Source organism: Pseudophryne corroboree, chromosome 5, assembly GCF_028390025.1.
Source record: "Pseudophryne corroboree isolate aPseCor3 chromosome 5, aPseCor3.hap2, whole genome shotgun sequence".
Lineage (NCBI taxonomy): Eukaryota > Metazoa > Chordata > Amphibia > Anura > Myobatrachidae > Pseudophryne > Pseudophryne corroboree.
In genome coordinates, this window is record NC_086448.1 from 167225458 (window position 1) to 167237654 (window position 12197).

Genomic DNA, 12197 nt, shown 5'->3' on the forward strand with positions numbered 1-12197 from the left:
TGTGCCAGGTGTTTAAAATGTATCAGATACAGTTAGAATACTTTCTTATAGATGAGGGTCTCAGGGCTGTAGAGAACCAGTAAAAAAAAAAAAAAAAATATATATATATATATATATATATATATATATATATATATATATATATATACAGGTTGAGTATCCCATATCCAAATATTCCGAAATACGGCATATTCCGAAATACGGAATTTTGTGAGTGAAAGTGAGATAGTGAAACCTTTTTTTTTCTGATGGCTCAATGTACACAAACTTTGTTTAATACACAAAGTTATTAAAATTTTTATATTAAATGACCTTCAGGCCGTGTGTATAAGGTGTATATGAAACATAAATGAATTGTGTGAATGTGCACACACTTTGTTTAATGGACAAAAGTTATTTAAAATATTAGCTAAACTTATCATCAGGCTGTGTGTATAAGGTGTATATGAAACATAAATACATTCTGTGCTTAGTCTTAGGTCCCATCGCCATGATATCTCATTATGGTATGCATTTATTCCAAAATACGGAAAAATCCTATATCCAAAATACCTGTGGTCCCACGCATTTTGGATAAGGGATACTCAACCTGTATATATGTATATATATATATATATATATATATATATATATATGTGTGATGAGCGGGTTCGGTTCGTCGGGATCCTAACCACCCCGAACTTCACCCTTTTTACAAGGGTCCGAGGCAGACTCGGATCCTCCCGCCTTGCTCGGTTAACCCGAGCGCGCCCGAACGTCATCATCCCGCTGTCGGATTCTCGCGAGATTCGTATTCTATATAAGGAGCCGCGCGTCGCCGCCATATTTCACTCGTGCATTGGAGATGATCGTGAGAGGACGTGGCTGGCGTCCTCTCAGTTTCTATGTTCAGTGGGCTGCAAATTGTGCTGCAAATATCTGTGCTCAGTGTGCTGCAAATGCAAATATCTACGTTCTCTGCCTGAAAAACGCTCCATATCTGACTGTGCTCAGTGTGCTGCAAATATCTGTGCTCAGTGTGCTAATTGCTTTATTGTGGGGACTGGGGACCAGCAGTATTATATAGTAGGAGGACCGTGCAGAGTTTTGCTGACCAGTGACCACCAGTATTATACGTTCTCTGCCTGAAAAACGCTCCATATCTGTGCTGCATTGTAGTATATAGTAGGAGGACAGTGCAGAATTTTGCTGACCACCAGTATAACTATATATATATAGCAGTACGGAACAGTAGGCCACTGCTCTACCTACCTCTGTGTCGTCAAGTATACTATCCATCCATACCTGTTGTGCATTTCAGTTTTGCACAGTTTGCTGACCACCAGTATATAATATATAGCAGTACGGTACAGAAGGCCACTGCTCTACCTACCTCTGTGTCGTCAAGTATATTATCCATCCATACCTGTGGTGCATTTCAGTTTTGCACAGTTTGCTGACCAACAGTATATACTATATAGCAGTACGGTACAGAAGGCCACTGCTCTACCTACCTCTGTGTCGTCAAGTATACTATCCATCCATACCTGTGGTGCATTTCAGTTTTGCACAGTTTGCTGACCACCAATATATACTATATAGCAGTACGGTACAGAAGGCCACAGCTCTACCTACCTCTGTGTCGTCAAGTATACTATCCATCCATGTCTGCGGTACATTTCAGTTTTGCACAGTTTGCTGACCACCAGTATATAATATATAGCAGTATGGTACAGTAGGCCACTGCTCTACCTACCTCTGTGTCATCAAGTATACTATCCATCCATACCTGTGGTGCATTTCAGTTTTGCACAGTTTACTGACCACCAGTATATACTATATAGCAGTACGGTACAGTAGGCCACTGCTCTACCTACCTCTGTGTCGTCAAGTATACTATCCATCCATACCTGTGGTGCATTTCAGTTTTGCACAGTTTGCTGTCCACCAGTTTATAATATATAACAGTACAGTAGGCCACTGCTCTACCTACCTCTGTGTCGTCAAGTATACTATCCATCCATACCTGTGGTGCATTTCAGTTTTGCACAGTTTGCTGTCCACCAGTATATAATATATAGCAGTACGGTACAGTAGGCCACTGCTCTACCTACCTCTGTGTCGTCAAGTATACTATCCATCCATACCTGTGGTGCATTTCAGTTTTGCACAGTTTGCTGACCACCAGTATATACTATATAGCAGTACGGAACAGTAGGCCACTGCTCTACCTACCTCTGTGTCGTCAAGTATACTATCCATCCATACCTGTGGTGCATTTCAGTTTTGCACAGTTTGCTGTCCACCAGTATATAATATATAGCAGTACGGTACAGTAGGCCACTGCTCTACCTACCTCTGTGTCGTCAAGTATACTATCCATCCATACCTGTGGTGCATTTCAGTTTTGCACAGTTTGCTGACCACCAGTATATACTATATAGCAGTACGGTACAGTAGGCCACTGCTCTACCTACCTCTGTGTCGTCAAGTATACTATCCATCCATACCTGTGGTGCATTTCAGTTGTGCGAAGTAAATATAGTAGTAGGCCATTGCTATTGATATATTACTGGCATATAATTCCACACATTAAAAAATGGAGAACAAAAATGTGGAGGGTAAAATAGGGACAGATCAAGATCCACTTCCACCCCGTGCTGAAGCTGCTGCCACTAGTCATGGTCGAGACAATGAAATGCCATCAACGTTGTCTGCCAAGGCCGATGCCCAATGTCATAGTAGAGAGCATGTAAAATCCAAAAAAATAAAGCTCAGTAAAATGACCCAAAAATCTAAATCAAAATCGTCTGAGGAGAAGCGTAAACTTACCAATGTGCCATTTACGACACGGAGTGGCAAGGAACGGCTGAGGCCCTGGCCTATGTTCAAGGCTAGTGGTTCAGCTTCACCTGAGGATGGAAGCACTCATCCTCCTGCTAGAAAACTTAAAAGAGTTAAGATGGCAAAAGCACAGCAAAGAACTGTGCATTCTTCTAAATCACAAATCCCCAAGGAGAGTCCAATTGTGTCGGTTGCGATGCCTGACCTTCCCAACACTGGACGGGAAGAGGTTGCGCCTTCCACCATTTGCACGCCCCCTGCAAGTGCTGGAAGGAGCACCCGCAGTCCAGTTCCTGATAGTCAAATTGAAGATGTCACTGTTAAAGTACACCAGGATGAGGATATGGGTGTTGCTGGCGCTGGGGAGGAAATTGACAAGGAGGATTCTGATGGTGAGGTGGCTTGTTTAAGTCAGGCACCCGGGGAGACACCTGTTGTCCGTGGGACGAATATGGCCATTGACATGCCTGGTCAAAATACAAAAAAAATCAGCTCTTCGGTGTGGAATTATTTCAACAGAAATGCGGACAACTGGTGTCAAGCCGTGTGTTGCCTTTGTCAAGCTGTAATAAGTAGGGGTAAGGACGTTAACCACCTAGGAACAACCTCCCTTATACGTCACCGCATTCATCAGAAGTCAGTGACAAGTTCAAAAACTTTGGATGACAGCGGAAGCAGTCCACGGACCACTAAATCCCTTCCTCTTGTAACCAAGCTCCTGCAAACCACACCACCAACTCCCTCAGTGTCAATTTCCTCCTTACACAGGAAAGCCAATAGTCCTGCAGGCCATGTCACTGTCAAGTCTGACGAGTCCTCTCCTTCCTGGGATTCCTCCGATGCATCCTTGAGTGTAACGCCTACTGCTGCTGGCGCTGCTGTTGTTGCTGCTGGGAGTCGATCGTCATCACAGAGGGGAAGTCGGAAGACCACTTGTACTACTTCCAGTAAGCAATTGACTGTCCAACAGTCCTTTGCGAGGAAGATGAAATATCACAGCAGTCATCCTGCTGCAAAGCGGATAACTCAGGCCTTGGCAGCCTGGATGGTGAGATACGCGTTTCCGGTATCCACCGTTAATTCACAGGGAACTAGAGACTTGATTGAGGTACTGTGTTCCCGGTACCAAATACCATCTAGGTTCCACTTCTCTAGGCAGGCGATACCGAAAATGTACACAGACGTCAGAAAAAGAGTCACCAGTGTCCTAAAAGATGCAGTTGTACCCAATGTCCACTTAACCACGGACATGTGGACAAGTGGAGCAGGGCAGACTCAGGACTATATGACTGTGACAGCCCACTGGGTAGATGTATTGCCTCCCGCAGCAAGAACAGCAGCGGCGGCACCAGTAGCAGCATCTCGCAAACGCCAACTCGTTCCTAGGCAGGCTACGCTTTGTATCACCGCTTTCCATAAGAGGCACACAGCTGACAACCTCTTACGGAAACTGAGGAACATCATCGCAGAATGGCTTACCCCAATTGGACTCTTCTGGGAATTTGTGACATCGGACAACGCCACCAATATTGTGCGTGCATTACATCTGGGCAAATTCCAGCACGTCCCATGTTTTGCACATACACTGAATTTGGTGGTGCAGAATTATTTAAAAAACGACAGGGGCGTGTAAGAGATGCTGTCGGTGGCCCGAAGAATTGCGGGCCACTTTCGGCATTCAGCCACCGCGTGCCGAAGACTGGAGCACCAGCAAACAGTCCTGAACCTGCCCTGCCATCATCTGAAGCAAGAGGTGGTAACAAGGTGGAATTCACCCCTCTATATGCTTCAAAGGATGGAGGAGCAGCAAAAGGCCATTCAAGCCTATACATCTGCCTACGATATAGGCAAAGGAGGGGGAATGCACCTGACTCAAGCGCAGTGGAGAATGATTTCAACGTTGTGCAAGGTTCTGCAACCCTTTGAACTTGCCACACGTGAAGTCAGTTCAGACACTGCCAGCCTGAGTCAGGTCATTCCCCTCATCAGGCTTTTGCAGAAGAAGCTGGAGACATTGAAGGAGGAGCTAAAACCGAGCGATTCCACTAGGCATGTGGGACTTGTGGATGGAGCCCTTAATTCGCTTAACCAGGATTCACGGGTGGTCAATCTGTTGAAATCAGAGCACTACATTTTGGCCACCGTGCTCGATCCTAGATTTAAAGCCTACGTTGGATCTCTCTTTCCGGCAGACACAAGTCTGCACAGGTTCAAAGACCTGCTGGTGAGAAAATTGCAAAGTCAAGCGGAATGTGACCCGTCAACAGCTTCTCCTTCACATTCTCCCGCAACTGGGGGTGTGAGGAAAAGGCTAAGAATTCCGAGCCCACCCGCTGGCGGTGATGCAGGGCAGTCTTGAGCGAGTGCTGACATCTGGTCCGGACTGAAGGACCTGCCAACAATTACTGACATGTCGTCTACTGTCACTGCATATGATTCTGTCACCATTGAAAGAATGGTGGAGGATTATATGAGAGACCGCATCCAAGTAGGCACGTCAGACAGTCCGTACGTATACTGGCAGGAAAAAGAGGCATATTGGAGGCCCTTGCACAAACTGGCTTTATTTTACCTAAGTAGCCCCCCCTCCAGTGTGTACTCCAAAAGAGTGTTTAGTGCAGCCGGTCACCTTGTCAGCAATCGGCGTACGAGGTTACTTCCAGAAAATGTGGAGAAGATGATGTTCATCAAAATGAATTATGATCAATTCCTCCGTGGAGACATTCACCAGCAATTGCCTCCAGAAAGTACACAGGGACCTGAGATGGTGGATTCCAGTGGGGACGAATTAATAATCTGTAAGGAGGGGGATGTACACAGTGAAAGGGGTGAGGAATCTGACGATGAGGAGGAGGTGGATATCTTGCCTCTGTAGAGCCAGATTGTGCAAGGAGAGATTGATTACTTCTTTTTTGGTGGGGGCCCAAACCAACCAGTCATTTCAGTCACAGTCCTGTGGCAGACCCTGTCGCTGAAATGATGGGTTTGTTAAAGTGTGCATGTCCTGTTTATACAACATAAGGGTGGGTGGGAGGGCCCAAGGACAATTCCATCTTGCACCTCTTTTTTCTTTCATTTTTCTTTGCATCATGTGCTGTTTGGGGACTATTTTTTTTGAAGTGCCATCCTACCTGACACTGCAGTGCCACTCCTAGATGGGCCAGGTGATTGTGTCGGCCACTTGGGTCGCTTAGCTTAGTCACACAGCGACCTTGGTGCACCTCTTTTTTTCTTTGCATCATGTGCTGTTTTGGGACTATTTTTTAAATCTGCCATCCTGTCTGACACTGCAGTGCCACTCCTAGATGGGCCAGGAATTTGTGTCGGCCACTTGGGTCGCTTAGCTTAGTCATCCAGCGACCTCGGTGCAAATTTTAGGACTAAAAATAATATTGTGAGGTGTGAGGTGTTCAGAATAGACTGAAAATGAGTGTAAATTATGGTTATTGAGGTTAATAATACTATGGTATCAAAATGACCCCCAAATTCTATTATTTAAGCTGTTTTTGAGGGTTTTTTGTAAAAAAACACACCCGAATCCAAAACACAACCGAATCCGACAAAAAATTTTCAGGGAGGTTTTGCCAAAACGCGTCCGAATCCAAAACACGGCCTCGGAACCGAATCCAAAACCAAAACAGAAAACCCGAAAAATTTCCGGTGCACATCACTAATATATACAGGTTGAGTATCCCATATCCAAATATTCCACAATACGGAATATTCCAAAATACGGACTTTTTTGAGTGAGAGTGAGATAGTGAAACCTTTTTTTACTGATGCCTCAATGTACACAAACTTTGTTTAATACACAAGGTTATTAATAATATTGTATTAAATGACCTTCAGGCAGTGTATATAAGGTGTATATGAAACATAAATGAATTGTGTGAATGTAGACACACTTTGTTTAATTCACAAAGTTATAAAAAATATTGGCTAAATTCACCTTCAGGCTATGTGTATAAGGTGTATATGTAACATAAATGCATTCTGTGCTTAGATTTAGGTCCCATCACCATGATATCTCATTATGGTATCTAATTATTCCAAAATACGGAAAAATCCGATATCCAAAATACCTCTGGTCCCAAGCATTTTGGATAAGGGATACTCAACCTGTATATAATTCAATATTTCTATTACAGTGCATCTGCGTATCAGTTCATATTGTGCAGGTATAAATCAATACCTATCTAATCCTCTTCTCTCGATACCTTTAGCCGATTTCTCCCCCACATGCTCTTCCCTTTGCACTTTTCGTACTGCAAGTTGATCAGTGTATTTTGTCTTACATTTATCATCTATTTCTACTGTTACTAGACACGTATATTGCACATAGGGAGATAAATCCTTACTGTCTGTTACTTTATATTACATACTATTTATTTTATCAATAAAGAGATTTAAATTTGTTTTTTATATGATTTGCATAGACATTATATATATTTTCTTATATTTGTATAAATAACTCAGCTATGTGAACCATCTTTGTGAACCAGAAAATGGAAGTTTAAATGATTTTAAATTGTCCCCACTCCCCTTAGATGTTGTTTATCAGTTTACAACACAACCGCCATAATATCTAGACTTTTACAGATCTTGCCGTTGGCATGAATTATTTAAACACAGGAGAGTTTGCAGTGCAGAGACAAGTTAGACAAGCATAATACCTAAATTCCTAAATGACTGGCTATGAGCTCAGACATCAGTGCAAAGACTTTGACAGGATACATATTTGACAATTTTTATGTAGATACTTCAATCTGAATTTAAAAACTGCCCTGTAAGTAGAGATAGATGTTGATTTAGAATTAATTTCCATTTAATCCATCGTGGGGAAGTGATAAATAGTGTTTACAGTGTATCAATGTTATGAGAGAAGGACCGAGAACTCTGTTGGCTGGGGCATGTCAGGAATCCGCATTCTCCTTTGCATCACTTCCCTGTGAATTGGACCTGTGGAACTACAGGTCCCAGCAGTTCCAGTCTTCAGTCTCCTGCAGCCCACAGCTCACTGTGCTCCACCTAACCAGCTCTATCGTTTGGTAATCACTGGTTTCAGCCAGCAGCCTGGAGTACACAGTGATTCTAGTTAACCAGCATTAACTCCCGGTGCACTACTGATCCCAGCCAGCAACCAGCAGTGCATTGCATTAACTGTCTACAGAATCATTCTCCCGGTTAATCACCATCTCCAGTTAATTCTCAGCTGATCTGGGCACCCAATCCTGGAGGGTGTGTTCTCACAGAGATTCATCCTATCATCACAGAGCAAGGTGTATAAACTCCAGTTCCTAGCTCATTCACATTGCCTTGGACAACACGTCACATCCCGTGAACAGGTGGCTCCTGTTTGCAATCCTCTGTCTTCAGAGATTTCCTTGTGTGTTAGACCTGTGGAACAACAGGTCCCAGCCGTTCCAGCAGTTCCGGTGTTCCTGTGGAACTACAAGTTCCAGCAATCACTCCAGCTCTCCTGCTACATTCGGTGTTCCAGTCTCCAGTGGTTCCCTGTGTTCCAGCCTCCAGTGGTTCCCTGTGTTCCAGCCTCCAGTGGTTCCCTGTGTTCCAGCCTCCAGTGGTTCCCTGTGTTCCAGCCTCCAGTGGTTCCCTGTGTTCCAGTCTCCAGATCCCCTGTGTTCCTGGATATTCTCCTGTACCTGTTACTTCCGTGGAACTACAAGTACCAGCACCAGCAATACCTTTCTGGCTTCACACCTTCTACATCTGCAGTGTGCTCCAGCCTACAGCAGTAGAGACTCCCTCTCCAGGTGCATTCCGTCATCTCACCTGTGATTCAGCCTGCATGCTGATTGTGCACTTCCAACAGCACAGTGAACATTACCATCCAGTCTCCTGCATTTCTACCAGGTTTGCTACCATCATTTCACCTCTGCTGGCTCCACATCTTAATTACTCTGGTTTCATTTCTGCATTACAAACTCTGCCATAGACTTTCAGTTTCAAACCATACTATTCCATTGCCATTACCATTGCCGTTACCATTGTCATTTCCATTGCATTCGTTTGTTTACTTTCTGCTGCATTATTATCTGGACTTTTCTGTTATTAATAAATCTACCTTGTGCACATGCGCAGAAACCCAGTACTGCCTCCTCACTTCATTCTTCCATCCTACCTCCACTGACCCACTAGCGCCCCCTCCGGGGACACAAACCAGACCGAACCTGACAGTTTGTCCAAGGCCCATGGACTCGGATGGTGGTCAGAATGTGGGGTCAGGGGCCTTACAAAATCTGGTCTCCCGTTTGGATGGTCAAGAGGCTGCGCAGCAGCAGATGTTCCAGTTCTTACAGGGAATGTCTATCCGTTTGGATACTTTGCAACAATCCCTTCCAAGTTCTGTTGTTTCTCCAGTTCCTGTTCAAGTCAAGCCTGCTCCAGTCATTTCAACTTTCCCTGCACAATCCGTTCCTGTGGATGGCTGTTGCTCAAGTCAGTCCTATGGCAGTCCCTTCACAGCGAATTCTCCTGAGAGAGCGACTTCCTCCTTTGAAAGCTTCAAGACTCCTTTGTTGTCTGCTGTGAACTCTGAACCACTAAGCACTCTTTATCATCTATTGGAACAACTTCAAAGTCTCCTAACAAAAATCATTCCTATAATGCCAGAAATCCTGAGTGGTGCTTTAAACGCAGTGAAGAGTACTGCTCAAAGTATTGAGACTAGTGCGACCTCCGTGTCAACTTTTCTTCAAGCTAAAGTCTCTTCTCCTATGCAGAGAGAGGGCAGATTCCAGAGCTACCCGCGCTCCAAACTCACGGAAGCTGAACGCCACCATCGCAGGCAGCTTCACCTCTGCTTTTACTGTGGGAGTTCTAGTCATCTTATTAAGGACTGTTCCTTCCGCAACTCAAAAGTTGGTGTCAGGTCCCAGCATCACAGTGTTTTCACCTGCAAACCTTCCAACGTATCCTCTACAGTTTCAAGTTCCTTTACCCCGGACAGGAGTGTCCAAAAAGTATACGATTGGGGTCCTGTGACAAATAGACCCAATCCCAAGTTCAGAAATCAACAGAGACTATCTATGTTACCCATAACTAAAGTAGTTTCTGTGCCTACAGCCCGAGAAGGGGCGTCTGTGCCTACAGCCCGAGAAGGGGCATCCGTGTCTACAGCCCGAGAAGGGGCATCCGTGCCTTCAGCCCGAGAAGGGGCGTCTGTCTCTACAGCCCCAGGTGGGGCATCTGATGTTGTGACCCCAGAAGGGGTATCTGATGTTCAGGTTCCAGAAGTGGCATCCGGGCATGCAGCTCAAAGAAGTGTGTCTGATCTATTAACCCCAGGAGGGGTCTTTAGAGTTTCAGCCTCAAGTGAGGAATCCAGGGCCAAGATCCCAGGAGGAATTCTTAAAGTCACAGATACAGACATGAACTTTTGTTTGCCAACTTCAGAGAGTGCTACCAGCTCAGTACCACTCCAAAAGGGATCATCAGAACATCCGGATTCTGTCTATACAGAGTCAAGTGTCAATGGACCTAGCCCGGTTCCAGCCGTCGGTCCAAAGTCTCCACTGGTTCCAGCCAGCCTGAGTGGCTCCAATGATGGGCTACCTCCTTCGGTTCCAGCCGATTCCAGAATCCTCGGATCAAATCCGGTCCTATCCGTCAGTCCGAGGACTCCACCGGTTCCTGTCGCTTCAAGCTCTTCCGGACCCAATCCGGTCCCATCCGTCTGTCCGGATCAGCCTCCTCTGGTTCCAGCCAGCCCGAGTAGCTCTGTTTCCAATACTGAGCTACCTCCTTCGGTTCCAGCCGATTCCAGTATCCTCGGATCAAATCCGGTCCTATCCGTCACTCCGAGGACTCCTTCGGTTCCAGCCGATTCCAGTCTCTTTGTATCAAATCCGGTTCTATCCGTCAGTCCGAAGACTCCTGCGGTTCCAGCCGGTTCAAGCTTATCTGGACCCAATCCGGTCCCATCCGTCTGTCCAGATCAGCCTCTTACAGTTCAAGTCAACTCAAGTAGTCCTGGACAAATTCCTGTTCCATCCGTTTGTCCAAAGTTGTCGTCAGTTCCTGCCGATTCCAGTTCCTCTGAACCCGGTGTGGTTCTCTCCAGTGTTTCAAGTAAGCAACTCCTGTCGCTATGTCCAGAGTCTACAGTTCTTGCAGATATTGCAGTTGCCTCAACCCAGATGGAGGTTCTACGCATCTCACCCCAAGGTGAAGCTTCTAGCATTCTGTCAACCTCAGCAGAGAATTCCCGTCAGTCAATCCAGGAGATGACGTCCTCTCTCCACCCTCGAGCATTTCAAGTTGATTCTACTCCTGCTTCTGAATGCTTATTCCAGTCCTCAACTCTCAAGTGTCCTACATTGTCTTCCGAGACTTCAACTGACATTCAGCCTTCCAAGTGTCCACCAGATACAAAAGCTCCAGTCTACTTTGATGGTGACTATGCTCAGTTTCGTGCAGTGGCGAGCCAATACCTCGCTTTTACTGAGTCTGAACCTTCAGTGACTATTTCTCCAGCCAATGCAATCAGATACTTCCTCCTGTTCTTCAAAGGTAGAGCACTGGACTGGGCGAATCCTCTCATTGAATGTAAAGATCCGCTACTGAGTGATCTTCCCGCTTTCTGCGAAGCCGTAAAACAGGAGTTTGCTCCAAAGTTTATGCAGTCAAAGTCATCTGGGCATTCCGGCCAATTTGTCAACAGTTTGTCTACTGCTAAATCCTCTCCAACATCTCTGTCTGTGCAAGATCAGGATACATTAGACCAAGCTATTAAAAATTTCCAAGCTGCAAAGTCAAGACAACGTTCTCAGACTTTAGATTTGAAGGTTGCATATACTTCCGTGCCTCCATCCTACAGCAACACTTCTGAAAGTATTGACTCCCCAGATTCAACATCTGCTCAGTCTTCTGATCAGTCTTCCAATTCTCAGTTTTTCGACTCAACTCCTTCCAAACACGAACAGGTTCTGTTGAATCAACGTATCAGAGATTTCAAGAATTACAGGAATTGGAGAACTCCAGAACCAGTTCAAAGTCTACCATCTGTTGACGTAAGTGTTGGCTATGCTGCCGTAAACCCTAGTCCTGGTGTCTCGTATAGCTTCAAATTCACTGGTCCACAGATTGTCTCAGATTCTGTTGTTCCTAAACAAAAGGCTCCCATGACCACACTAGACCTGGACTCTGACTCTGAAAGTGAGTTTGTTGATGAAGACTCAAGTTACATTATGGGAGGTTCTATCCTTCCTAGCTATGCCTTTTCCCAGGAAGTAAATTCTGTCTCAAATGACCCTGAATGGTCTACTTGTTCTGACGAGGAAAATCTGTCTTCTGAAGATGAAAGTTGGGAAGACTTTTGAGGACCTCTGCTTTTGTGTTTTCCCAAGTTCTTT